The sequence below is a fragment of the Pan troglodytes genome, chromosome 4, assembly GCF_028858775.2.
Source record: "Pan troglodytes isolate AG18354 chromosome 4, NHGRI_mPanTro3-v2.0_pri, whole genome shotgun sequence".
NCBI lineage: Eukaryota > Metazoa > Chordata > Mammalia > Primates > Hominidae > Pan > Pan troglodytes.
In genome coordinates, this window is record NC_072402.2 from 4085922 (window position 1) to 4110288 (window position 24367).

Below are 24367 nucleotides of genomic sequence, written 5' to 3' on the forward strand. Positions count from 1 at the left end.
TGCACCAACCAGAGACAAGCTGAGAGGCGGCTTCTGAGAGCGAGGTAGGGAGCCAGTGGTGTCGGCAGGGATGCACTTGACTCCAGCCTGACAATCCGGAGTGGCCGGGGTTCCTATACTCCCCTGGGTCTGACATCTCCCGGGAGCCCCCCTTCTCCTGGTTGTTCATCGGGATGCGTCTCCTTCCATGCGTCCCCTTACCTGGCTGCTCGGTGCCAGGCTGTAATCTGTTTTTTCTCAGTGCTTGCTCCATAATGATCCCTGACTCCTGCAAAGGCCGCAGCGTGAATGAGATGTGATTCCGCAGCAGCGAGTCGGTGCTTAAATTGAAATATTATGGGAAGGGAAGCCCACTGCAGACCTTTGATGTAGCAGCTCATGGCTCGGGGGGAGCTGGGGACACGGAAGCCATTGTCCACTGTACTCAGTTCCTCGTCATTTCCAGGGGAGAGCGGAGAGAGCAGAGAGCGTCAACACAAATAATTCCAACTGGATCTGCAAAGTGAGTGCTGCAAGCTGAAGATCTGCCCCCTGGCCGGTATCTGTGGGAAACAAAGCCAAGAAGAATCATTCAGTATATTTTAAATGGCTTAAAATCCATTTATATATGGCAGGCACCTGAGAGTCATTTCTGGGCAGAAAGACAAACACATGAATACAAGCCATAAATGAAAAGAATCAACCAGTTACACCATTAAAAATGTCTGAATATAATGCCAGTTACTACGAGTGTGGAGGGTGCATCTCTGAGATGGTGAATTTCTTCCCACCTAAACGCAGGGTGACCCAGGAGGAATTGGTAGTGCCCTTTCACTTATTTTCAGACAGGCTCAAGATTACTTTCAATAAATAAGTATAATTGTTCATAATTTGAAGAATGTACTTACCTGATGATGACATGACTTTAAATGTCAAAAAGCTAAAAGATCACACACACACACACACACACACACACACCTACCTGTCAAAACTAATAAATGAACCCAGCAAAGTTGCAGAATATGTAATCAACACACAAAAGTCAGTTGTGTTTTTTATGCTAGTAATAGACAATCTTGAAAGAAAATTAAGAAAACAATTCCATTTGCAAAAGTATTAAAAAGAATAAAATACTTAGAAATAAACCTAACCAAGGAGCCTTAACACTTGTACTCTGAAAACTATAAAACATTGAAGAAAGAAGTGAAAAACAAATAAATGGTGAGATGTTCCCTGTTGAGATTGGAAAACTAAAGAAGTCAATACATTGGAAAAGTGATCTACAGATTCCATTCAATCCCTATCAAAATCTCAACCTTTTTTGCAGAAATAAAAAAATAAATTATCCTACAAATAATATGTAATTTCAAGAGACCCTGAACAGCCAAAACAATCTCAAAAAATAACAAATGTGGACATCCCACACCTCCTGCTTTCAAAAATTACTACAAAGCTACAGTAATCAAAACAGTGTGGTATGCTGTGGCATAGACTGACATAGAGACCAAGGGAATAGAATAGAGATCCCAGAAATATACCCTCATATATAAGGTCAAATGATTTTTGACGAGGGTGCCAAGATCAGTCAATGGGGAAGGACAGTCTTTTCAACAGATGATGTTGGGGAAACTGGACATCGACTTGCCAAACACAAAAAACAAGAAAAACCCTCATGAACCTGGACCCTTACCTTTCATTATACATAAAAATTAACTCATAATGCATCAAAGACCTAGACATGAGAGCAAAACTATAAAACTCTGGAGAACACATAGGGAAAAAGCTTCATAGCATTAGATTTGGCAAAGATATCTTGCATGTGACACCAGAAACATGAGTAATAAAACAAAAAAATAGATAAATTGGGCTTTAGGCCCTCCATTATTAAAATTTAAAAATTTATTCAACAAAGGACATAAACAACAGAGGAAAAAGGCCACCCACAGAAAGGGAGAAAACATTTGTAAATTATATAGTAATAAAGAAATAACAGTCTAGAATATATAAAAATATCTACAACTCAATAACAAAAACAAACAACACGATTTTAAAAAAATGGGCAAAAGACTTGAATAGACATTTCTCCAGAGAAGACAGACAAATGGCCAAGAAATACATGAAATGGTGCTCAGCATCACTAATCATTAGGGAAATGCAACCGAAGAACAATAAAATACCACTTCACCTCCATTGGGATGGCTATTATTCAAGACAAAGAAAGGTGATGAGGACGTTTAGAAATTGGAGCTCTTGTGTACTGGTGGCAGGAAGGTGACATGGCAAGCCACTGTGAAAAATGGAATGGTACTTCCTCAAAACAACAACAGAGAATTAGCCAGGTACGCTGGGGGCCTGTGCACAGTGGTGTGTGCTTATAATACCAGCTATTTGAGAGGCTGAGGCAAGAGGGTCACTTGAGCCCAGAAGTTTGAGGCTGCAGTGAGCTATGATGGCACAACTGGACTCCAGCCTGGGCGACCGAGTGAGATCCTATCTCTGAAAAGATGATGATGATAGATAGATAAATAGATAGATAGATAGATAGATAGACAGACAGACAGACAGACAGACAATGACAGAGCCATGTAATTAAGCATTGGTTCTTCCAGGTTTACATCCAAAGGATGTATGCAGGGATGTGTATAGTGTAGGCAGTGATAAGTCACTGTCCTGTGGAATCTTACAGGGAACAATCACTTCAGTTGTTTTCTACCAAGTGGTTAGAATATTTTATTTTTTCATCGAATTGAATTATTTTGCATAAGTTGAATTACCTGACTCAAACAAAATATTCCAACCAGCTGCTGCTTCCACACAGGCAAAGGTTTAAAGAGTTAACCAGCCTTTCCGATGTCCATGATCAACATCAGTGGGCAATTGGGACAAATTAACCACCCCCGCAAAAAAAAACAAGTTTGGCTTTCTCTTATGGCCTATAAAATAGAAAGTCAAATGGGGAGAGACACAATTATCTTGATAGTAGAGCCAAAAATAAAACAACTCCTGTCTTGCAGCTGTTAACTTTGCAAGAGAATAAAGACAGCAATAAACCAGAGGCCTGGCTTCAGTTCTGTAGCTGCCTGTGCCTGTTGCTGTCCTTAATTGCCTCAGAAAAAAAAAAAGAAAAAGAAGAGGCTAATTACAGCAATACTACACATTTCACAGAGGTGCTATAAAAGTAAAATGAGATAACGGACATGGAAACCCTTGAAAGTTTAGGCATGATGCACAATGGGTTATGAGTTTTATTACTAAATAATATATCGGTCAACGAGGGTGACTGTCCAGAGGAACTTCCATCTATTAAATTCCCTCAATAATCTAGGAAAGCATAAGTTATCGGGAGGATTAGTTGACATTGTTCTCATAGAATGTTTTCCTGTCACACTTTAGCCCATGAAATGCCTTAGATTGTGTGTGTGTGTATGTGTGTGTGTGTGTGGATGGGTACAGAATTAATGGTAGAAGAAATAAGAAAAAAAAATATGGCCAACATATTTCTACCATGTGGATGTTTCTGTTTTGAGTCCCCTTTGAATTCTACCCTATGTAGAAGAAAGCACATAGAATTTCCATTGGGGGGTGGGGAGACAGGGTCTCACTCTGTCACCCAGGCTGGAGTGCAGTGGCACAATCATGGCTCACCGCAGCCTCAAACTCCTGGGCTCAAATGATCCTCCTGCCTCAGCTTTCTGAGTATCTGGGACCACAGGTAGACAACACCACACCCGGCTAATTATTTATTTATTTTTTTGAGGACATGATGTCTCCCTACATCACCCAGTCTGGTCTCAAACTCCTGGACCCAAGTAATCCTCCTGTCTTGGCCTCTGAAAGTGCTGAGATGACAGGCGTGAGCCACTGCACCTGGCCACACAACACGCAATTTTGATGCCAGCAAAGAACCTTCTGTTGCCATCCCCCACACACAGAGGAGAAGGATGCCCTGCCCCCATCCCCAATGTTGTTCTCCCCCTCAGTGTTCAGCCCGAATTGGGTCTCCACCTGGGATCTCCTCTGTCCCCCTCCTGCCAGGGGCTATTTGTTAAGGAGCAGGGAATGGGGGGTGACTCACCCCACACCCCAGCTTTCATTAGAGCTGCTGTTTCTGTGTTTATATATATCGGGCTTCTGATTAAGATTTTTTTTTAAATTGGTTTTACATGGCTTTGAGGAGAGAAAAAGGTGAAAACAGATTTAGATGGTGATTGCTCTGTGAGTATCTACTGTTTACTTCTTAGAAAAGTCATCTTCTGAGTGACTGACCATGACAACAAGGAGAATTAAAGTCCCTGAAATAAACCAAACAAAAGCTGAAATTCTCTTTTTGTGCTTCCAGGCCTCTCCTCTCATCTCCAGCACAAATTTAAACAAATAAAACAACCATTCCTCACTTCTCTAAGTGATTTTTCTGTTATGTGACTTACTACAAAGTATGATTCTTTGCTGGTGACTTACCAGCACTTTGAAAGAGTGAAATACATTTTTCCAATCCACACACGCAGTTGTATTCAATCATTAAACATTTCTCGTCAATCTTCAAAGCATCTCCATTCCCACTGTCCCTGGAGGCTCTAGTAAGGGTCCATCTTTACCCAGAACATGTGTTTTTGCCATGACACAGCTTATGTCATTTCTATGGAACATTTCTGTAATCACTAAGATTTTTTAAAAAACATATGTAAATAAACAACAGTGTACATATTGGGCTTAATCTCACTTTGAAACTAGAAACATGTCAACTGACAAGCAATCTTTTCTATCTCTGTTCTGACATAGATAGCCCTTGCACCTCTTGTCATTGGACTCATTCATAAAATGCATCATGCTTATCTTGAGATTGCCAAAGGGTACAGTTGAGAATGGGAGGTGTGAATGTTGCTAGTTCTCTGGGTAAATATTTGTACTGGTCAGAGACAATGGAATCCTACTGTACACCCAGTGGCCTTTTTCACATTCAACTTGCTACCAGCATCTTCTCTACTCAGAGATAAAGACAATGCAGATAAAATGAAATACATGAAGAACTTGTTGATTAGAAATTTACTGAATTATCTAAATCAAGTGACTTGTGTTAAGGCTTTTTGCTAGGGAGACCAGACCTATGATGGCTGGTGGTGAATTTTTTACCTGGAATATCATCCAGAAAATATTTACTTAGAAAATCATTACAATGCAAGAAACAAATGTTGATGCCATCAAAAACTCATATATTAGTGGAGCTGAGAGCAAGTTTTTTTTTTTTTTTGAGAGCAAGTTTTGAGGTGAACACAATGTACACTCTCACTGTGTAAACTGAGTCAAGGAAAAGCTCTATGACCGTCCTTTCTGATCAACATTTCCATTTTTTCTACTATACATCTTTGTATTTCGCTTCTCCTACTATTCTAATCTTTGAGGATTTTTTCATTTACTTCCATTTAGCATCCTGACAAATCTGGGTGGACTGTAGGACACAATCCACATTCAGTTTAATGGGAGGTAAGTCTGAAAAAATGTCCCTGTTGAAGATCTAGTTTGGGTGGAGCCCTGGATCTTACAGTCTTATTCACGATGCAGAAGCATCACACTGCTCTCGCTGTATACAGAAAATTCCCTTTGAAGAAAGAAAAAGAAAGTCAGCTCCTTTTGACAATACAGAATACAAATGTACGAGCTGTGATGAAAATCACCAAACTTGCAGTTGGGGACATTAAGCATCCATTGATTATTGTATTAAAAACTGTAGTGTGTGAGCAAACAAAACGTTGGGCTTTCCAAGTTGTATGATAAAGTTAATGTGCTTAAGATCATCAATCTCCACTGCGTGGAGTGATGCCTTCAGTAATTTTGCCCCTGTCATCAAAGCAGCCTCGTGGGACGGACGGTTGCCCACGCCTGTAATGAAGCACTTCATGCAGAAGCAGCTGTCGCCTCACCTGTTTGCCAGCCCATCCGAAGACCGGAGAAATTCTCCAATTTAGCAAGCAAACTTAAGTCATTATTAGAAATGACAGGGAAACCTGATGAAATTGTACTTTCAATTGGAAAACAAAATTGCAATCAGACCAACATGATTTCCTCATGGTCTGACCATGCTAATGCCAGTCGAGACATGGGCAAATGTATTTAAAAGTCATAATGGAGCATTACCATGCGATCTCCTTTCACTGGCCCTTATTAATATAAAACTTCAATTTGCATGTAAATGCGGTCAACTTTCATATCATCAAAATACATGAGGCCTGGGAAAGTAATGAATTGAAGTTGGATGCAGCAATTACTGACGTTTATAAAGAATTTTAAAGAGGTCAGTCTAGCCTTGGCTGAGAAAATGAGGAAATCAACAGGGAATATTGTCAATATAGCAACCGGGGGAGTTGGAGCCAGTCCCAGGTGTTGAGAGCGAGATGATGATTAATAGAGAGGGAGCGCGTCGCCTCTCACCCATGAGGGCTCGGCCAGACCCCAGGCGCAGCGGCAGAGCTGCATGAAAAGGTTCTTGCTAGGTCCTCGCTCCAGCCGCCTGGTGGTGCGTTCCGGGGGGAATGAAGTAGCAAGTGTTTATGAGTCAGCCGTGCTGAAGGTTTAATTGGGCTCCACAGCCTTTCCGCTCCCTTCAGTAGTTGATATGCAGTTTAACCTTTTTTTCCCACCTCAGACACACCAGAGCCACTGGGATTTTAATAAGGCGCTCGCATGATGGCTTGGCTAAACATTGCCTTAGTTGCTAAATTGAGCTAAACTGCCTCATTGCGTTGTAATGGCAATTCATACGTTGCCTAATTTTTTAAAGAGGAAATATTTATCCTGCCTGCATGTTTCATAAATCCTCAACCACGTGACCTGATTTGGGGGGATTTTCTTTGCCTATTTGTACAAACAAGTTAACAGGCGATGTAATTTTAAACATGCCTGAGAAATCAATGCAGAGGTGGCCATGCTGCTGTAATTTTGGAGGATTTAATCGCAGATAATGCAGGGTCAGAGTTTGTCTTCAGGATTTGCCGGCCACGTTTTCACAATATTACACAGATAGGCAGGGCTTCTCATGACCAGGTCTCCAAGAAGCTAGAAATTACACAGCCTCTTACCTAAAGAGGCCAAGGCGGGGCCCATGTCCCACTGCTGTGGAGGGGAGCCTGGCCTGTGGTGTTTTCTGCTGTCCATCTAATCTTTGCATTAACCTATTAGGCATCTCTTCCCTGTTAGGCTGTTTAAGAGGCATATACACATTCACTATAAATGCAGGTTCCTTTGGAATTCCACACACCTTTTTGAAATAAATAGATTTACCGTCTGCTGTTTTTAATTGCTTGATTCAAGGGAAGCCTCTGCATCAGGCACTTCCCATGCTTGGTTTGAGGTCACCCCACCGGTCAGGCATGGTGCCAATCTCTCGCACCAGATTCTTCATTTGACTCTGCTGTCCCCATATCCATCTTTCTTTATTTTTGGCTCTTTTATTGTTCTTCTTTCCTGACAGTATGCATAATTATGGATGCCCAGCCAGCTTCAGAGCTATGCAAATATGTATCTGCATTGATACATGTATTTGCTGTCTTCAAAATCTACATACTAGACATGAGATTCCAGGTACAGAGTCTAAATGTGATCAGTGTTGAGAGCTGGCAAAATCTCAGTCTTTGAATACACAGTATCCATTAGTGACAACTGGCTTAGCACCACTTAGACCCTTTACCACTAGTACTTAAAAGAAAGCTCTGGAATTCATGTTAGTAGGAAAAATTCCTGTCCCCCAAAAGCAATGGAAAATGGGTAAGGTTGAGGGTTATTTACCGAGCAGGGAAAAGATTCTCCAGGTATTGTGGGCACCCTTCAGTGCCTAGATTCTGATGCATGTGTCTCTAAGAGTTAGTGTTTCCCCAGGGCTATAAAACTTCACGTCTGTATTTTTTTGTATACACTATCTCATTTGTGAGCTATATCTGAATGTACTTTAATATAATGACTTGCTAAGTGAGCATGCTGTGTTGGAGGGTCTTTTTCCTGGAGGGAGTCTGTGTCCAGGTGCGTGTGGGGGATGGGGAGTGGACGCTTGAGGAGCAGGTGCAGAGGTCCAGGCAGCAGGGGGCTGTGGGTGCAGGCAGTGGCGCAGCTGATGCTGGCACTGCAGCTCCTTCTGAAATGAATGCTTTGTTCTGACTCAAGACTTGGCCTCAAGTCAGGCCATGGGCATAGCAGGGGTGGAATAAGTGGGACAGGGCACTGAGGCAGTTCTCCACAGAAGGACGATGGCACCAGCAGGAGGGGCTGGGTGCTAGGAACTCAACCACACACAGTCTGGAGGAACCCAGGGATGAGCCACCCAGCACTCCCACTCAGGAGCCTGCCTCTCTCCTGAAAAGAATCAGCGCACATTTCATGCCTCTGCCAGCCAACAGATGCATTTGGCATTCCCCAGCCAGGTCCCTTGCTGCTCCTGTGAGGGCAGAAACACGTGTCTGGATGACCACCGAGGTCACAGCCAACTATAAGGCCCACCACCCCCAGCTGTGCCCATGCTAGCGTCACCCTCAGCCTGACACTTCACCTTGCCTTGTGCCTTCCTTCTGCCATCTTCTGTGTGTGTCCTGGAGCCCCTGTCCCCAGAAGTTGGGTCTTCTGCTCTCACAGACAGACATGGCTGTGGCTGCTGCAGCCACTGACTTAACCAGCTTCCAGGAACGCACATTCCAGCCCTTAGCTGCAAAGCAAGGTTTCTAATAGACAGGCTGCATACAGCTGGTGGTCAGCAAAAGCCCCACTGCTCCTTCAAACCCCAATGCTCTTGCCCATCCCAGCCTCCCACTGAGACTTTCCCTACATTCAGGAATTTTGCCCTCCTGGGACTGACTTAATTGGAAGCTAATGATGCCTTTCACAAGACCTTGACTATTCTGCGAGGTGGTGGTGGCCTGAAGAGGGAGTTGCTGCCTCCCTTCAGCTGTGCAATGGTTATCACCCTGAGTGTTTTGTTTTCTTTTCTTTTCCACATTGATGGCCATCCTACATAATTCGGGACACACAAAATCATTCTTGCTGAATAGAAGAATTCATAGCTGATGATGATGATAAAACAGAAGGAAATAACACAGGAAAATCGCATCATTTGGAGAACAAGATTGATTTTGGAAGATCGTTGAGTTTTCTAATTCTTTGTTTCTTCTTTGCACTTAAAAAAGAAACACCTAATTGTTAAGATCTTGAGCTCAAATAAATCCCTCAATTGGTTGTACTGTTTTAGGGAAGTGAAAATATCCATCCTGCTTAAAATCATTCTTCACATTTTAAAATCATACTTAACTACAAACTTTAAAGCATTTCCCATACTTGTAACTAAATATTTGACCTTCCATTTCTTAATGATATCTCTGGTGCTCCAGTGCATCTGTTATATACACCATTGTGGTTTCTAAAAGTGAAAAGAAGATAGCATGCTGAAACTGTGGCTAGGACACAGCAGGAGATGAAAGCTACAATTGGGCATTTTCTGATGTTTCCATTAGGAACACAGCACAAAGCAGACCCAGGAAATTGTTTTAAATTGTCCTGCTAACTACATACTAATCAGATCAGCAAACCTACCCTCTGGAGACAAGACTAACCGCACGTTCACGTTCCTTCCACCTTGGGCTCTGCAACCTCAGGAACTAATCAAAGTTGTGCCTATTCATTGAAAAGAGAGGTGTACATCTAATTCTCATTATTGAAAGGAGAGGTGTACATCTCATTCTTATTATTGAAAAGAGAGATAGATGTACATCTCATTCTTATTATTGAAAAGTGTACATCTCATTCTTATTTTTAAATCAATGAATAAACAACTGAAATTCATCCAAAGGCAAGTTACACTTTGGCACAATAATCTGACTATTGGATTCTTAAGTGTAGCATAAAAATGAGAAATTGCATATATACGTATTTTGGGATTTAATAATTAATGTTCATATAAACATACAGTTAAATAATTTTGTTTCCTCTACTATGGTCATTGGAAATATTTTCTAACTTCATTCTAGGACTTAACACTGGGCATACTCCAGTCACTCAAGTTTAATTGCAGCCATTATCGTATGTTCTGACTTCTGGCTGCTTCTCCTCTTGCCTCCTTTTCCCACACATCCACATCAGTTCCTGTTTGGTGAGGAGACAAGAGGCAGCAGATCTGGCTATCAAGGAGCAGACCCCACTCAACAGTGGAAGAGAGGCTGACTTTATTACTTATGTAAGTAAAGGAGAGCTATGCCTGTGAGAGTCAGCTTCCCTAAGCTAAGCGGGCTTCTATCTTGTCTAGTGTGGGGTTCAGGGATTGGCACACTGTGAGGGGCGGCAGGAAGTGGGTACTCTAGTGATTTTGCTGACATTCGTGGGGGCACAGCCCCTGAAGCACCTGCACTGTGGAAACGCATCATTGATTGATTATAGGAATTTGAACAGAATCTGGTAGATTTGTGGATTGGCGTTTGAACAGGATTCTTGGAATCATGCATCAATTCACCCTGCTGTAAAGTGACATATTTTCCTCGGTGTGCTGGAACTCTATTAAAATTCTCAGCATCTCCTTTTAGGAGCCCCTCAGCCAACACTGCAGAAGAAGCTACTGGGAATTGTCCAGGTCTTCTCTAATATTGTTGACTTTTTTCTTGAAGACGGTATTCTATTCAAAATAATCTGGTTTTCTCATTTTACACATCAATCAATGTGTGTTTGCCCTATTTGGGTCTTTGAATCCTTTGTTGAATTATCTGGTGGAGCAGTAGTTGTAGAGAAGTACTCATCAGATATTAAAACACCACACACATTATAACGAAGAGGAGATGATGGTGTTAGTCCATGATCCAGGAAGAGCGTGAAGTGCTGGCAATGGTTTAGATTACCCACAAGTTGACCAAAATAAAATCTAAGACTGTACTGTCATCCCTAACTACTTGGCTAAAGAAAGCAATCTTGTTTGTTTTAGTCAAAGTGAAAGGTAAGTTTTTGACGACCACTTCAGGTTGTGCAGTATCTGTAAATGGAACCACTATTTCCAGGTGCCTTGCCCACCTGATGCTATTTATACACATAGGAGCACTTTCATCTCTACAGACGATGTTTAGGGAGACATAATCCACCAAAGTATTGGAGAATCTACACTTGGAATGATCTGTTAGATCCACAGAACATGTCCAAAGGTTATTTAAAGAGAGCTGAGCTATAGAGTGAGGCTGGTGATTGTCTTTAACAAGTCTAATTCTAAGCAATTTATTTAGGGTAGCAAGGGAAGCCTGACAGATTAGGACAAAAGTGAGCTTACCTTAAACTCTTTTTATTTTTTTGTGAGACAGAAACTCGCTCTGTCTCCCAGGGGCTGGAGTTCAGTGGTACAATCTCGGCTCACTGCAGCCTCCGTCCCCCAGGTTCAAGCAATTCTCATGCCTCAGCCTCCTAAGTAGCTGGGATTATAGGCACATGCCACCATGCCAGCCTAATTATTTGTATGTTTTTAGTAGAGACAGGGTTTCACCATGTTGGCCAGTTTGGTTTCGAACTCCTGACCTCAAGCAATCCGCCTGCCTTGGCCTCCCGAAGTGCTGGGATTACAGGCATGAGCCACCGCGACCGGCCACCTTAAACTCTTAAGGGATAAGATATGACCCCCCCAAAACTACAGGACACAAGTATGCAAGAAGAAAACACAATCATCAGTGTTTCTAGGAAATTCCGGGAATGTTGTTGACATGGTTGTGGTGGAAGCTGTCTACCTGATTGCGTTAGAATCCTATTTCTGCTGTAAAAACTCACTACAAAGTTAGTGGCTTAAAACAACATGGATTTATTGTCTTATAGACCTGGAAGCCAGAAGCCGAAAATGTGTTTCCGTGGGCTGAAATCCATGAGTGAGCAAGGCAGCGTTCCGTTCTGGACCCTCTAGAGGAGAATCCAGGCGTTGCTTTCTCTGGCTTCTAGAAGCGCCCACGCTCTGTGGCTGCTGGTTCCTTTCTCCATCTCCAAGTCAGCAATCTCATCACTCCACCTCCACTTCCAGGGTCTCTCTGACACTGACTCTCCTGCCTCTCTCTCTCACTTTTTTTGAGACCGAGTCTTGCTCTGCCATCCAGGCTGGAGTGCAGTGGTGCAATTTTGACTCACTGCAACCTCCATCTCCCTGATTCAAGCAATTCCTCTGCCTCAGCCTCCCAAGTAGCTGGGATTACAGGCATGTGCCACCATGCCGGGCTAATTTTTGTATTTTCAGTAGAGATGGCGTTTTGCCATATTGTCCAGGCTGGTCTTGAACTCCTGATCTCAGGTGATCTGCCCTCCTCGGCCTCCCAAAGTGCTGGGATTACAGGCATGAGCCACTGCGCCTGGCCCCCTCTGTCACTTATAAGGATCCCGTGACTACATTGAGCCCACTGGAAAAATCAGGAAAATCTTCCCATCTCAAAGTTAGATGAAAAGCAACCTTCATTCTAAGTGCTACCTCAGGCTCCAAATTTTAGGATGTAAACCTTTCTGAGGGCCATTATCCTGCCTTACCACCCTCTGAAGTGGAGCACTTCATCATTTACCTAATTCCTAATCTGCCAAGCTCTACCTCTTGTGCAGTCAGACATGAAATCCTCACAAGCTTCCCAGTTTACTTTGTGGAAAAGACTGAGTTCTTTGAAACCAATAGGTTCTTCCTCTATTATATCCTACATGATCATAGGAACTTTGTTCCTAAGGTAAAGAAAAATTGGAAAGTGAGATTACTACACACTATCAATATCTTCACTGAAATTTTATTTCAAAAATTGCACTTTACCCCTAGATTAGACACCCACCTCCATGCAGAAGGCAAAGCACCTGCTGAGTTGAGTCAATTGAAAACACGATTCTGGGAGCAATGCAGGGCAGTGGCTATGACCACAAAAGATGCACAAGGGCCGGAATCACCATCTCATTTACTGGAATACCTCCACTGTCTCGCACAGGGCCTGGAACATGGCAGAAGCTCAATAAATATTGATCAACTTATTGAGAGTGCATCAGCTTTGGAGGCAGAGTTCTGGACTTGATATTAACTCTGTGACCATAATAGGTTATTGACCTCTCTGTGCCATGGTTCCAAAAACATGATAATAAACATGTGCTTCTCTATATAAGTGAATTCATGGAAAGTTCTTAGTACAACGGAAGCACCCGTAACTGTTGACTTTTACAGTCGGCTCACTTGAATGTAAGCCCCAGAAGGGCAGGGACGCCTGCTGCTTTCACTCACGTCAGCATCCCCAGCACCCAGGTCAATGTTTGTGACACTATAGCCAGTCCATAAACATTTGTGGAATGAATAAAATTATATGTGATTACAATACTTTTATGTGTGCATGACTAAAGAATTTCTCAATTATTTTTGTAATTATGAAATATAATTAATCTTCTCCTTTACAAATAGCCACATTTTTCTTTTTAAAACTTATTTTTATTTGAAATAAAATACCTGATATGTAGTCTTTTATCCCTTACCTCCACCCTTCCCCCTGCCAGTCCCCAAAGTCCATTATGTAGTTCTTATGCCTTTGCATCCTCATAGTTTAGCTCCCGCTTATTAGTGAGAATATACGATGTTTGGTTTTGAGTTACTTTATGCAGAATAATGGCCCCCAGCTCCATCCAAGTGGCTGCAAAAGAGATTATTTTGCTCCTTTTTACAGCTGAGCAGTATTTCATGGTGTATATATACCACATTTTCTTTATCCACTCATGGGTTGATGGCCACTTAGGTTGGTTCCATATCTTTGCAATTGTGAATTGCGCTGCTAAAAACATGGGTGTACATGTTTCTTTTTCATATAATAACTTCATTTCCTTAGGGTAGGTATCCAGTAGTGGGATTGCTGGATTGAATGGTAGTTCTACTTGTAGTTCTTTAAGGAATTGCCATACTGTTTTCCATAGTGGTTGTACTAGTTTACATTCCCATCTCCAGTGTAAAAGTGTTCCCTTTTCTCCACATCCATGCCAACATCTATTATTTTTTGGCTTTTAAATTATGGCCATTCTTGCAAGAGCGAGGTGGTATTTCATTGTGGTTTTAATTTGTCCAATTTTAAGACATGGTTTCAGTCTGTTGCCCAGGCTGGAGTGCAGTGATGTGATCATAGCTTGCTGTAATCTCAAACTCCCAAGCTCAAGCAATCCTACTGACCCAGCCTCCCAAGTAGCTGAGACTACAGGTGCCTGACATCATGTCTAGTAATTTTACTGACATTTTTGTAGTGATGGAGTCTCATTATATTTCCAAAGCTGGTGAAATACCCCAAATTTTGAAGGGAAAAGCTAGTTTGGTCTTCCACAATTCTGAGGCCTCATTATTTTCTCAATAAAAGTAATGTCTCCTTAATTCTGATTATGCTTCTGGTGTTTTCTATATAAGTGATACGTACTATTCCTGAAATGATGCTCTATTTAAAAAGCCAAAGTAAAGTACTTTTCAAATGAACACTTCTTTGTTTCCTATTCCTAATGTATAAATTTGCATTAAAATAGTTCAGTATGTTTTTGTAATGTTAGTTTATTTATAACACTTCCTCAATGGCTGGATGTAATCTTCAGAATCCTCATTATTTTACAAACAAAAGAATATTATAAACCAATGTAGTTCCAGACAGTCTGGCTGGTTAAAATCTGGGATAGCAGCCAGGCACGGTGGCTCACGCCTGTAATCCCAGCACTTTGGGAGGCCGAGGAGGGCAGATCACAAGGTCAGGAGTTTGAGACCAGCCTGGCCAATATGGCAAAACCCCATCTCTACTAAAAATACAAAAATTAGCTGGACATGGTGGTGGGTGCCTCTAGTCCCAGCTACTTGGGAGGCTGAAGCAGAAGAATTACTTGTACCCAGGAGGCAAAGGTTGCAGTGAGTCGAGATCGTGCCACTGCACTCCAGCCTGGGCGACAGTGCGAGGCTCCGTCTCAAAAAAAAAAAAAAAAAAAAAAAAAAAAAAAAAAAAAATCTGGGATAGTATTACATGGGACCCATTATGTGGGACTCTAGATTTGGAGTAATAAAATTGAAGAATATGGAAATGAAGGACCTTTTAATGATTGTATTATACTCTAGCAGATTAATAATAATATGGTATTTTCTCAGTGCTATTTCTTGATGTGTCTAGAATATTACTAGTCTCCCACTCTTTGGATATGTCTAATCATCCCTGAACCAAGAAATTGTCACACTGTGCAAGAAGAATTTAAGGTGATCTCCCAAGAGAAGAATCCTTGTGTCTATGGAGAACCCACACCAAAAAGGGTGTCCTGTATGTGATTTATGGGAATTCACTTATTATTATCTCTTGTGGATTTTAACAATACTTATTGATTACATAATTATTGATTACATAATTATATAATTAATCAGTTGTAGCATGTTAAATATTGCGGTGTTTTTAGCATATGCAAATAAGAAACTAGATTTTAAGTTTTTAAGCACAAGATGCTTGATATACCTCCTTAGAAGATGAAATCCTCTTCCTTCTTTGCACTTGAAAAAATTGTAATGATATGCTTATTTTGTGCTCAGTTTTTAAAATATTGTTTTTTTCTTAGTAAAGAGTTGTTAATTATTTATTAGTTTTTCAGTCACTGTGCAAATAATTGAATATTTGGGAGTAGGTAACATAAGCAAGCTCTGCACCTGGGAAGCTAAGATTCTAGCAAGACTGACAGTGCACACGCACACCAAGTAGCCAACCAAGATACAAATGTGCCTGTGCCAAGGATAATGTGAACAGCGTACAAGGATGCAGTCAGGATCAAAACTTGCTGAATAGTCAAGGAAAGCACTCCAGGGAATCATGTTTAAGCTAAGTTGAGGTTGCAAACAATTCCATCTTGTCAAAAGCAGGGAAGAGTAAAGAAAAACAGAGGGAAGATGATGATGTTGGGTGAAGCTTCTTGAGAAGGGGAGGAAGCTGTGGATGGGCAGGAGTGCAGAAAGGCATCACAGGAGAGACTGCAGGAGGGACAGCGGTCTGAGCTTATGTGCATGAAGGTTCCATCAGGGGAGTGGGCTTAATTAAAAATGCAATGCAGGAAGGCAGCAAAGAGCTCCGAGATGGTGTGGTCTGACCCATGTTAGTAAGTACGGAGCAGAGACACTGTGGGTGTATGAAAAAAGGAAGTACAGAGAAGGAGTTTGTTGCCATGACTTAGAAGATGGTGCCTTGCTCTATGTAGGCGGCAACGCAATAGAGAGAGTGTGTCACTCGGTTGAACGTGGTGGGGAGGGAGGCCATGGGGAGAAGTTTTAGGTTGGTTGATGATTCATGGTCAGGGAGAGGAAGAACCTGGAAGCACTCAACAGTTCCTGGCTGAAATCCCAGGGGAACTAATGGAACCAATTTCTAAGGCAGCAGTGAAAATCGGCATCATTGCTATGAATATATTCCAGTGTGTGAAGAACAATCACTTCAGATTTACTTACTTGAGTTTTGTCTTGATTTCATAAAGACCTGCTTTTCTTGACACCTACATAGTTGTTTTTCTCATTATAAAATTTACTAGGATTATTTATTCCATATTTTAGAATTTGAATAATCAAGTATGTCCAAATATGTATGATTATTGCATGTCACAAAATGATCTATTTATTTAAGCAGTATCCATATCTTTTTGAGCATCAGGAGATATCAAGATATTTCTATTCATATGAATATAAATATATATGTAGAGACAGTCAGAGCTGTTGTTTCTAGACAGAAGACAGCTCCTTAAGTGAACTAACTTGTTAGCAGACTAGTTACAGATTATAACAACATTTTCAATGTTTTCAAGTTTTGATAAAATTAGTTACATAGTTTATTAATTATAACGAGGCAATGGAGGGTGTAACTTTTTTCATACTTAGATATTTTAATATAAATCTTTAAGTAATTGGTAGAACAAGCAGACAAAAATAGAATATGTGATTTTGCACAAAATTATAAAAAATCAACATAATGAACATACACAAGAATGTTCAATTTGGGGGAGGAGCCAAGATGGCCGAATAGGAACAGCTCTGGTCTACAGCTCCCAGCATGAGCAACGCAGAAGACGGGTGATTTCTGCATTTCCATCTGAGGTACCGGGTTCATCTCACTAGGGAGTGCCAGACAGTGGGCGCAGGTCACTGGGTGCAGCGCACTGTGCGCGAGCCGAAGCAGGGCGAGGCACTGCCTCACTCGGGAAGCGCAAGGGGTCAGGGAGTTCCCTTTCCTAGTCAAAGAAAGGGGTGACAGACAGCACCTGGAAAATCGCTGATTGCTAGCACAGCAGTCTGAGATCAAACTGCAAGGCGGCAGCGAGGCTGGGGGAGGGGCGCCCGCCATTGCCCAGGCTTGATTAGGTAAACAAAGCAGCCTGGAAGCTCGAACTGAGTGGAGCCCACCACAGCTCAAGGAGGCCTGCCTGCCTCTGTAGGCTCCACCTCTGGGGGCTGGGCACAGACAAACAAAAAGACAGCAGTAACCTCTGCAGACTTAAATGTCCCTGTCTGACAGCTTTGAAGAGAGCTGTGGTTCTCCCAGCACACAGCTGGAGATCTGAGAACAGGCAGACTGCCTCCTCAAGTGGGTCCCTGACCCCTGACCCCCAAGCAGCCTAACTGGGAGGCACCCCCCAGTAGGGGCAGACTGACACCTCACACGGCCAGGTACTCCTCTGAGATAAAACTTCCAGAGGAACTATCAGACAACAGCATTCGCGGTTCACAAAAAACCACTGTTCTGCAAACACCGCTGCTGATACCCAGGCAAACAGGGTCTGGAGTGGACCTCTAGCAAACTCCAACAGACCTGCAGCTGAGGGTCCTGTCTGTTAGAAGGAAAACTAACAAACAGAAAGGACATCCACACCAAAAACCCATCTGTACATCACCATCATCAAAGACCAAAAGTAGACAAAACCACAAAGATGGGGAAAAAACAGAGCAGAAAAACTGGAAACTCTAAAAAGCAGAGCACCTCTCCTCCTCCAAAGGAACGCAGTTCCTCACCAGCAATGGAACAAAGCTGGATGGAGAATGACTTTGACGAGTTGAGAGAAGAAGGCTTCAGACGATCAAACTACGAGCTACAAGAGGAAATTCAAACCAAAGGCAAAGAAGTCAAAAACTTTGAAAAAAATTTAGACGAATGTATAACTAGAATAACCAATACAGAGAAGTGCTTAAAGGAGCTGATGGAGCTGAAAGCCAAGGCTCGAGAACTACGTGAAGAATGCAGAAGCCTCAGGAGCTGATGCGATCAACTGGAAGAAAGGGTATCAACGATGGAAGATGAAATGAATGAAATGAAGCGAGAAGGGAAGTTTAGAGAAAAAAGAATAAAAAGAAACGAACAAAGCCTCCAAGAAATATGGGACTGTGTGAAAAGACCAAATCTACATCTGATTGGTGTACCTGAAAGTGACGGGGAGAATGGAACCAAGCTGGAAAACACTCTGCAGGATATTATCTAGGAGAACTTCCCCAATCTAGCAAGGCAGGCCAACATTCAGATTCAGGAAATACAGAGAATGCCACAAAGATATTCCTCGAGAAGAGCAACTCCAAGACACATAATTGTCAGATTCACCAAAGTTGAAATGAAGGAAAAAATGTTAAGGGCAGCCAGAGAGAAAGGTCGGGTTACCCACAAAGGGAAGCCCATCAGACTAACAGCGGATCTCTTGGCAGAAACTCTACAAGCCAGAAGAGAGTGGGGGCCAATATTCAACATTCTTAAAGAAAAGAATTTTCAACCCAGAATTTCATATCCAGCCAAACTAAGCTTCATAAGTGAAGGAGAAATAAAATACTATACAGACAAGCAAATGCTGAGAGATTTTGTCACCACCAGGCCTGCCCTAAAAGAGCTCCTGAAGGAAGCACTAAACATGGAAAGGAACAACCGGTACCAGCCGCTGCAAAATCATGCCAAAATGTAAAGACCATCCAGACTAGGAAGAAACTGCATCAACTAATGAGCAAAATAACCAGCTAACATCATAATGACAGGATCAAATTCACACATAACAATATTAACTTTAAGTGTAAATGGACTAAATGCTCCAATTAAAAGACACAGACTGGCAAATTGGATAAAGAGTCAAGACCCATCAGTGTGCTGTATTCAGGAAACCCATCTCACATGCAGAGACACATATAGGCTCAAAATAAAAGGATGGAGGAAGATCTACCAAGCAAATGGAAAACAAAAAAAGGCAGGGTTGGCAATCCTAGTCTCTGATAAAACAGACTTTAAACCAACAAAGATCAAAAGAGACAAAGAAGGCCATTACATAATGGTAAAGGGATCAACTCAACAAGAGGAGCTAACTATCCTAAATATATATGCACCCAATACAGGAGCACCCAGATTCATAAAGCAAGTCCTGAGTGACCTACAAAGAGACTTAGACTCCCACACATTGATAATGGGAGACTTTAACACCCCACTGTCAACATTAGACAGATCAACAAGAAGTAAGTTAACAAGGATACCCAGGAATTCAACTCAGCTCTGCACCAAGCGGAGCTAATAGACATCTACAGAACTATCCACCCCAAATCAACAGAATATACATTTTTTTCAGCACCACACCACACCTATTCCAAAATTGACCACATACTTGGAAGTAAAGCTCTCGTCAGCAAACGTAAAAGAACAGAAATTATAACAAACTGTCTCTCAGACCACAGTGCAATCAAACTAGAACTCAGCATTAAGAAACTCACTCAAAACCACTCAACTACATGGAAACTGAACAACCTGCTCCTGAATGATTAGTGGGTACATAACGAAATGAAGGCAGAAATAAAGATGTTGTTTGAAACCAACAAGAACAAAGACACAACATACCAGAATCTCTGGGACACATTCAAAGCAGTGTGTAGAGGGAAATTTATAGTACTAAATGCCCACAAGAGAAAGCAGGAAAGATCCAAAATTGACACCCTAACATCACAATTAAAAGAACTAAAGAAGCAAGAGCAAACACATTCAAAAGCTAGCAGAAGGCAAGAAATAACTAAAATCAGAGCAGAACTGAAGGAAACAGAGACACAAAAAACCCTTCAAAAAATTAATGAATCCAGGAGCTGGTTTTTTGAAAGGATCAACAAAATTGATAAACTGCTAGCAAGACTAATAAAGAAAAAAAGAGAGAAGAATCAAATAGATGCAATAAAAAATGATAAAGGGGATATCACCACTGATCCCACAGAAATACAAACTACCATCAGAGATTACTACAAACACCTCTATGCAAATAAACTAGAAAATCTAGAAGAAATGGATAAATTCCTGGACACATACACTCTCCCAAGACTAAACCAGGAAGAAGTTGAATCTCTGAATAGACCAATAACAGGAGCTGAAATTGTGACAATAATCAATAGCTTACCAACCAAAAAGAGTCCAGGACCAGATGGATTCACAGCCGAATTCTACCAGAGGTACAAGGAGGAACTGGTACCATTCCTTCTGAAACTATTCCAATCAATAGAAAAAGAGGGAATCCTCCCTACCTCATTTTATGAGGCCAGCATCATCCTGATACCAAAGCCTGGCAGAAACACAACCAAAAAAGAGAATTTTAGACCAATACCCTTGATGAACATTGATGCAAAAATCCTCAATAAAATACTGGCAAACCAAATCCAGCAGCACATCAAAAAGCTTCTCTACCATGATCAACTGGGCTTCATCCCTGGGATGCAAGGCTGGTTCAATATACACAAATCAATAAATGTAATCCAGTATATAAACAGAACCAAAGACAAAAACCACATGATTATCTCAATAGATGCAGAAAAGGCCTTTGACAAAATTCAACAATGCTTCATGCTAAAAACTCTCAATAAATTAGGTATTGATGGGACATATCTCAAAATAATAAGAGCTATCTATGACAAACCCACAGCCAATATCATACTGAATAGGCAAAAAGTGGAAGCATTCCCTTTGAAAACTGGCACAAGACAGGGATGCCCTCTCTCACCACTCCTATTCAACATAGTGTTGGAAGTTCTGGCCAGGGCAATTAGGCAGGAGAAGGAAACAAAGGGTATTCAATTAGGAAAAGAGGAAGTCAAATTGTCCCTGTTTGCAGATGACATGATTTGTATATCTAGAAAACCCCATTTTCTCAGCCCAAAACCTCCTTAAGCTGATAAGCAATTTCAGCAAAATCTCAGGATACAAAATCAATGTACAAAAATCACAAGCATTCTTATACACCAATAACAGACAAACAGAGAGCCAAATCATGAGTGAACTCCCATTCACAATTGCTTCAAAGAGAATAAAATACCTAGGAATCCACCTTACAAGGGAAGTGAAGGACCTCTTCCAGGAGAACTACAAACCACTGCTCAATGAAATAAAAGAGGATACAAACAAATGGAAGAACATTCCATGCTCATGGGTAGGAAGAATCAGTATCATGAAAATGGTCATACTGCCCAAGGTAATTTATAGATTCAATGCCATCCCCATCAAGCTACCAATGACTATCTTCACAGAATTGGAAAAAACTACCTAAAAGTTCATATGGAACCAAAAAAGAGCCCGCATCGCCAAGTCAATCCTAAGTCAAAAGAACAAAGCTGGAGGCATCACACTACCTGACTTCAAACTATACTACAAGGCTACAGTAACCAAAACAGCATGGTACTGGTACCAAAACAGAGATATAGATCAATGGAACAGAACAGAGCCCTCAGAAATAACGCCACATATCTACAACTATCTGATCTTTGACAAACCTGAGAAAAACAAGCAATGGGGAAATGATTCCCTATTTAATAAATGGTGCTGGGAAAACTGGCTAGCCATATGTAGAAAGCTGAAACTGGATCCCTTCCTTACACCTTATACAAAAATCAATTCAAGATGGATTAAAGACTTAAACGTTAGACCTAAAACCATAAAAACCCTAGAAGAAAACCTAGGCATTACCATTCAGGACACAGGCATGGGCAAGGACTTCATGTCTAAAACACCAAAATCAATGGCAACAAAAGCCAAAATTGACAAATGGGATCTCATTAAACTAAAGAGCTTCTGCACAGCAAAAGAAACTACCATCAGAGTGAACAGGCAACCCACAAAATGGGAGAAAATCTTCGCAACCTACTCATCTGACAAAGGGCTAATATCCAGAATCTACAATGAACTCAAACAAATTTACAAGAAAAAAACAAACAACCCCATCCAAAAGTGGGCGAAGGACATGAACAGACACTTCTCAAAAGAAGACATTTATGCAGCCAAAAAACACATGAAAAAATGCTCATCATCACTGGCCATCAGAGAAATGCAAATCAAAACCACAATGAGATACCATCTCACACCAGTTAGAATGGCAATCATTAAAAAGTCAGGAAACAACAGGTGCTGGAGAGGATGTGGAGAAATAGGAACACTTTTACACTGCTGGTGGGACTGTAAACTAGTTCAACCATTGTGGAAGTCAGTGTGGCGATTCCTCAGGGATCTAGAACTAGAAATACCATTTGACCCAGCCATCCCATTACTGGGTATATACCCAAAGGACTATAAATCATGCTGCTATAAAGACACATGCACACGTATGTTTATTGCGGCACTATTCACAATAGCAAAGACTTGGAACCAACCCAAATGTCCAACAATGATAGGATTAAGAAAATGTGGCACATATACACAATTGAATACTATGCAGCCATAAAAAATGATGAGTTCATGTCCTTTGTAGGGACATGGATGAAATTGGAAATCATCATTCTCAGTAAACTATCACAAGAACAAAAAACCAAACACCGCATATTCTCACTCATAGGTGGGAATTGAACAATGAGAACACATGGACACAGGAAGGGGAACATCACACTCTGGGGACTGTTGTGGGGTGAGGGGGGAGGGATAGCATTGGGAGATATACCTAATGCTAGAAGACGAGTTAGTGGGTGCAGCGCACCAGCATGGCACATGTATACATATGTAACTAACCTGCACATTGTGCACATGTACCCTAAAACTTAAAGTATAATAATAAATAAATAAATTAAAATGTTCAATTTATTTAAGTGAATGCAGAACATTTATTAAATGTATCATATGATCAACCATGTAATTAACATAGAAATATAAATAAAATATATAAAGATTGGAAGGAAAGAAATGCAATATGGCAAGAAAAATAAAGAAAAGATACACTTAGAGAGGAATAAATGAAACTGTTCTTATTTGCAAATGACATCTTTTTGTATGTAGAAAATCTAAAACGATTTGCAAACAATTAAAATATACGTAAATTTATCAGGTCACTGAATATAAGGTCGAGGTACAAAAATCAAATATATGCTATAGATTAGCAAAGTGATGAAAAGTGAACTATAAAAGACAAATTGTGTATATTATTATCAAAACCAATAGAATGTTTAGAATGAAACCTAACAGGAGATGTGCAAGACCTCTACACTGAAAACTAAAAAATATACAAGAGGAAAAATGGAAGAAGATCTGTATAAGGAAGAATATACAAAGACCATATGTGGGAAGGGTTCATATTTTTAAAGGAACAATTTCTACAAATTGAGATATAGATTTGAGGCAATCCTGAGCAAAATGGCATCAGAAATGATGATGATGATGATGATGATGATGATGGTGGTGATGGTGATGATGGTGATAATTATGGTGGTGATGGCAATGATGATGGTGGTGATGATGGTGGTGATGGTGATGATGGTGGTGATGGTATGATGGTGATGATGGTGGTGATGGAGATGATGGTGGTTATGGTGGTGATGGTGGTGATGGTGATGGTGGTGATGGTGGTCATGGTGATGATGGCGATGATGATGATGGCAATGAGGGTGGTGATGATGATGATGGTGGTGATGGTGATGGTGGTGGTGATAGTGATGATGGTGGTGATGGTGATGATGGTGGTGATGGTGGTGATGATGATGATGGTGGTGATGATGATGGTGGTGATGGTGATGATGATGATGATGGTGGTGATGGTGATGATGATGGTGATGGTGATGATGGTGACGGTGATGGTGGTGACGGTGATGATGGTGGTGATGGTGGTGATGGTGATGATAGTGGTGGTGGTGATAATGATAGCGATGATAGCGATGGTGATGATGGTGGTGATGGTGGTGATGGTGGTGATGGTGATGATAGTGATCGTGGTGATGATGGTGATGATGGTGGTGATGGTGGTGATGGTGATGATCGTGGTGATGGTGATGATGGTGGTGATGGTGATGATGGTGGTGATGGTGATGATGATGGTGACGGTGATGATGGTGGTGACGGTGATGATGGTGGTTATGGTGATGATGGTGGTGATGGTGATGATGGTGATGATAGTGGTGGTGGTGGTGATGATGGTGATGGTGGTGATGGTGGTGATGATGGTGATG

At 41.3% G+C, this 24367-nt stretch overlaps 1 long non-coding RNA gene across 3 annotated transcripts in view; it reads right to left on the minus strand.

Annotated features, from left to right (window-relative positions):
- LOC104006326 (uncharacterized) overlaps positions 1-24367 on the minus strand; it is a 351098-nt gene that overhangs the window by 238165 nt on the left and 88566 nt on the right. For all 3 annotated transcript variants that reach the window (XR_010157128.1, XR_010157129.1, XR_008547854.2), the window contains exon 3: positions 202-542. This is a non-coding gene — a long non-coding RNA (uncharacterized LOC104006326). The remainder of the gene's footprint in view (positions 1-201; positions 543-24367) is intronic.